Source organism: Lepidochelys kempii, chromosome 19 (assembly GCF_965140265.1).
Source record: "Lepidochelys kempii isolate rLepKem1 chromosome 19, rLepKem1.hap2, whole genome shotgun sequence".
In the NCBI taxonomy this organism is placed as follows: domain Eukaryota; kingdom Metazoa; phylum Chordata; order Testudines; family Cheloniidae; genus Lepidochelys; species Lepidochelys kempii.
The window spans coordinates 159,970-165,969 of record NC_133274.1 but is presented as its reverse complement, the minus strand read 5'-3'; positions in this window follow the sequence as shown (position 1 = coordinate 165,969).

The following is a 6,000-nucleotide window of genomic DNA, read 5'->3' as shown; positions in this document are numbered from 1 at the left end:
GTGTTAACAGGCCACTTCACCTGGAATGGTTCCTTAGATATGTGCTAACTACTGTACTTATGCTAAACTAGCTGTTCCATCTTGTATTTAGCTGTGACACTCTAATGCCTTTCCCAGACCTGAGGAAGAGCTCTTTGTAGCTTGAAAGCTTGTCTCTCTCATCAACAGAAGTTGGTACCGTAAAAGATATTACCTCACCCACCTTGTCTCTCTAATATTCAGATAAAGGTATAAATGAATTAGTTTACACATTCAAAACAGATTTTGTTTGCTATGTACGTGCACACTACAGCAAAAGAGAGAGACGTATACCCTATACTCTATGCAACATTTGTGACTGGTGGGTTCTGGGTGGCCCAGGAGAAAGGGTGAAAAGTCTTCTGGGCACTTCTGATGTACTCTCATAAGGTTAGATGGAATCAGTGCAAGAGTTAAAATGATTATCAGACTCTTCAAAGATTAAAATTGTGATACCAACTAACACAAGTCAAAAATCCTACATGAAGGGCGATGCACTCCAGCCATAACTGATGCAGCCATGATTAAAAATTCCTCATATAGGGAGTGAAGGATGGCATGTCACCCTTAACTTTGAATTTCCTGAGATTTGTCTCTCTGTTATAATGTAACTTTATTTTAATGTATTTTGGGAGGCAGATTTGATTAAAAAGTTGATGATTTCCACAAAACTTCTAAGATATCTGCATGCTACCATCTCAAACAGACAGTGCCTAAACCCATTTAATATATTACTGCTGCCTGTAGATGGAATCATTATGTGCAAAATGTCACTATGTTGCCAACAGCGCGCTGTCTGTCTAGATATGCTACTGCAGCACTTCTAGTGAAACTGGAGAGCAAGATGCAATCATATGGTTTTCTAAAATTCTCTGGGAAGATTTGAGGTCTCAAGAACAATGAATGCATTATGTTCCTCTGTAGATTTAGGACAAAATTTTCAAAGGCATAAATGGCAGGTGCCTAACTCCCATTTAGGTCTCTGAAAATCTATCCCTTAGTCTTTTAATCTGTGAAAAATACAGAAGGATTTTTTATTTTAAAAATATTCTTTGGTTTCAACTGACAAATATTTATCCTCCTCATATTATACCAGCAAAAACGATAAGCTACTTCCAGTAAAGACACGCTAGAAAGTGCAAGCAGAAAGTGCAAGACTAAGGTATATGTTAGACAGAGACATATGGGGGCAGAATTATGAGTTATATATTGACTCTACTTCCTGTAGAGGTGTCCTTATGTTGACCCCCCACTGTCCATACCACCCATAGTTGTGAAAATACCACTCCCTTGATCAGAGATTCTCCAATTTTCTTCAAAAGCAGAATTTCACCCTTAGCTTAGAGTTTATTAACTGGACAAGTTGTGGTTTCTGATGCTAACCAAGACCTAAACTCTTATAATTATTATGAAATTATCAATACAAATTTTAATCTGTAGATTAAAAACCTGCTGGTAAACAAAATACCATGCACATTTTTCATTTGTTTCTTTCCCCAAATGCCCTACCCTATGTCACAGATCAATGGTCTGGAAAATTTCAGTTTAAAAAAACCAAAAACATAGCTCCATCAGTAATGGTGTCAGAATAATACGAGGTCAACATTTGCTATTTTCTCCCTCCTTCATGTCCCCTAACTGCAAAGTTTATTGCAAAGTTTTAAAAATATTTAGGAATCAATTTTCTAAGGAAACCTTTACTCATATTAGCAGTCTGATTGATTTCAAAGGAGCTACTCATATAAGTAAGGAAGACTCACAAGTAAGGCTTTGTTGGGTGAGGCCCTGTATATAGAGATATTTTCAAGCTTTCCCAATTATGAGATAGATGCATTTTACATATACTGAAAAAAATCATACTTTTTCAAGCGTACTTTTGCAGTTCCAGTGGTCTAGAGAAACAGAATATTTTATATTTCCCATTAACCTAAAACACATATTTATCCCAAGTTCTCTCACAGATATGTAATAATCATAGTATTCTAAACAGAATGTTATATTATCAAAACTCTGTTAAGAGAACATTCAGTTATCTTCTAGCATGTTCTCAAGTATGAGATACTCCAAAAGCAAGGTGAGGTGTGTGATGGGCTTATCCCTGTCCCCCACTCACAAGGCAGCAGCAGTAGCCAGCCCTGGAAGGGAAAGAGCAGCTGCAGTGAGTATCCCCCCATGTGGATCTGACAGACTGAGTACACTTGATAAATTTCTTCCTGAAGCAGGCATGCTTCATTCAATGAGCAAACTTTTAGTAGATTTTACAGGTTTCAGAGTAACAGCCGTGTTAGTCTGTATTCGCAAAAAGAAAAGGAGTACTTGTGGCACCTTAGAGACTAACCAATTTATTTGAGCATAAGCTTTTGTGAGCTACAGCTCACCCAAGTTAGCTACAAATACAGGCAGAGTGCCACCTACCTGCCTTTGGATTGTTGGTAGATTGTTAATAAAAATAGGACTGGAGCTGTTTTTTAAAATCTACTGCACATGCACAATATACAATTCCCAAAGGCTCATCATTTGGCCAAATCATAGACGTTTTTCACAAGGTCATTCAGAAACATCTCACCAAGGGCTCTTCCGCTCCTTAATTTTCTACTTTCTAATCACATCGCTCTATTAGAACTGTTGAAAAGGTCACACAATTTTTATAATGGGAAAGGTACTTTTTGCTCTCTCTCAAAAATAACAAAATTGTTTTTGCTGAAGCTTTTCAGAAATATCCATCCTAAAACACAGTCATGGCTGAAACATTTCAACCCAACAGGAAACATTGTAAGTGTCTGAAAACAGGAGGTTTAATGGCAACTTTAGCTAACGCTGATGCTAACACTCCTGCTATATTTAGGGTATGTCTTCACTAGCAATGTTAAAGCACCGCCGTGGCAGCACTTTAATGTGGCCGTGTAGATGCAGCACCAGAGCTGGGAGAGAGCTCTCCCAGTGTTGTAAAAAAGCCACGCCCACGAAGGGAGTAGCTACCAGCGCTGGGAGCCGCACTGTGCACACTGCCATGTTACAGCACTGAAACTTGCAGCGCTCGGGGGGTGTTTTTTCACACCCGTGAGTGAGAAAGTTGCAGCACTGTAAAGTGGCAGTGTAGACAAGGCCTAATACCTTTTTTTCACAGGCACCTCTCCATACTGCTACAAGTTACAGCTATGTAGAAAACGATGGACTAAAGAACACAAACTTTGATCCTACATCACTGAAGTTATCAGGACAGTAGACATTGACTTCAACGGGAGCTAGATCAGGCAACAGAGTTGAAACCCAAAATATGAAAGACAGGTGAAATGTAAATGTCTCCCACAAGATCAGTTTTCTTGTTTGCAGAAGTGCCTTCTTCAGGAACAAAATATGGATGTGATATCTTTCTAGACCTCAATATAGCCAAGGTTGAAATCTTGCCAGCCCAGTTAAACAGCCATAAAATTGGATTTGACAATACAGATACTAATCATAAGAGAGTATGAAGGTTATGATACTTATGAACATGCTGGATTCTAACTAGATCAAAGTGCCAGAAGGGGTTACTCAGCACCTTGATGAAACAGGATCAGAGACCTGGTTAATCTAACTAGGCCTTTAAAAAACCAAGTATTGTGGAAGCCCTGCAGAATTCCAGCTGTCAGTCATTGCAAATTCAGGAGCCATTTAATGTCACCACTGCTCTAGGTGCACAGGAGCTGAACTCCAGCAATTTCACCACTTTACTTTTTCTGAAATAAAAGCCCCTTCCTGTTTCACTTGAATGTGAAAATAAATGATGCTCAGATTAAAGGTATGAACCAAAAGGTCAAACAATGCTCTTTGTAAGTGAGAAGAAAGGAAGGGGGGGGAACTGATTGTGTGTGTGTGTGTGTGCGCACGACACACACACACACACACACACAGAGCTGATGCATTATGACAGATACTCCTCCATGTTTCTGTGTGATGCTCAGCTCCTAGAAGCTGGTTATCCTTATACTGGGATTTTATTAAAATATTTTCATTTTGGAATAAATTCAGGCGAGGGTCAGCAAATCAGACACTAATCTGATTATAGTCAGAACACCTGACCGCTCAACTTTAGTTTGTGTTATGCAGTGTTGTTGTATCTGAATGGGTCCCAGGATATTAGAAACACAAGGTGGGTGAGGTAATAACATTTATTGGATCAACTTCTGTTGGTCCAATAAACGATATTACCTCACCCATCTTGTCTCTTTAGTTTGCACTGTCCTTTCTCAGCTGGGAGGCAGCCAGATATTGCATAAGGAAAGCAGTCTAGAAATATATTGGATGATGATGATTGATGATGAGTGGTATGGGACATGCACTGTTTCACATGGACATGCCTTTCTTCTATGTACAAAATGACTGGAGTCACAATTAAGTTTAAAAAGTGCTGGCAGCATCTGTTTCTTCACATCCCTGTTTGATATGTGTATAGTACTCAAGTGATCTCAGTACACTGGTCAAAAGGGTTAATTGTCTTAGAATGTGAAGGAGAAAGTGTGATAGTATGAGGGGAAAGTGCATCACTGAGGCAACATACATTACTGAATCAATGGCCAGCGATTGAAGAACAGACTCACACAGCAGGCAGCTAATGATGAGACAAAGATTACAGCTAGCCATGTCTTGCTGGTATGGGCATCAACTTAAACATAACAGTGCTGATGTTGTACAAAACACAGAGCAGAGCAGGCCAGAGTGGTAAGACTAGTAATAGAGAGGGAGGGAGAAAGACAGGGAAAATAAATTGTATAAGCTCAGATAATACTAATTCACCAGACTAATTCCCTTAAATTCTAGGCTGGGATTTGAGGGATTTATTTTAGCTGTACTTGGTCTTTAATGCTTTTTTGTCTTAGATGAGCTTCTGTTGCATAGCAGTCCATATAATTTAAGGGCTTTTTTTTAAGTTTACAGTGTCTACCCTTATTGTCATGTTCATGGGGCCAGTAACACACATTCAGCTACGACTGTTGAACCTATAAAAAAAGTGTCATGTTGAATTGTGAAGATGAAGTATAACACAGTGAGATATGTTCAGCTTCCTAATGCCTTAAGAATATTATGTTCACTGTATAGTTATCACACACTCATTTCTGCGAGGCATGCTGTTTCTTGTACATGTCAGCTGAAACGACAGGAGCTCTATTCAAAGACAGATGATGCACCTCCTGCTGTGCTAGCAAACAGACACTCAACGAGACTTGACTTTCACTGCTAACAGGCATGGACATGGAACTTTGTGTATGAAGCTTCAAACTGAAAAAATGTGTTGAGAAGCCCAAATCTTCAGACTCCAAGCAGGAGTCTCTGCTTCTAAGTCAGCCAGCTCAAAATGTCTGTCTCAGTTGTCTTTGTTCTTTCCAGATCTTTAATGCAAACTGTGAATCCAGGAAAGACTTGAAATATTCAGAGATATAACCTGACCACAGATATGAGACTTTGTAACCTCTTGGAGATCAAATAGCCTTTGTTTAATAAACTAAGTGATTTAAATCCCTACAAAAGACTGGGGGGGGGGGGGGAAGAAGAGAGAAGAAATTAACTTTGGTGTTACAACATTGCACTTTTAAATGCCAGCATAACTGCTTTTTCCTTACAGACTGTGGAATAAGTAAAATACTTTGTGTTGAACTATAAGTATTCCTTTATAGTAGGGCTGTTGATTAATCACAGTTAACTCACGTGATTAAAAAAAAACAAAGTTAAAAAAATGATCACGATTAATTGCAGTTTTAATCGCAATGTTAAACAATAGAATACCAATTAAAAATTATTAAATATTTTGGATGCTTTTCTACATTTTCAAATATACTGATTTCAATTACAACACAGAATACAAAAATAACGAGGAGTCCTTGTGGGACCTGAGAGACTAACAAATTCATCTGGGCATAAGCTTTCATGGGTTAGAACCCACTTCATCAGATGCATGGAGTGAAAATACAGGAGCAGGTATAAATACATGAAAGGATGGGGTTT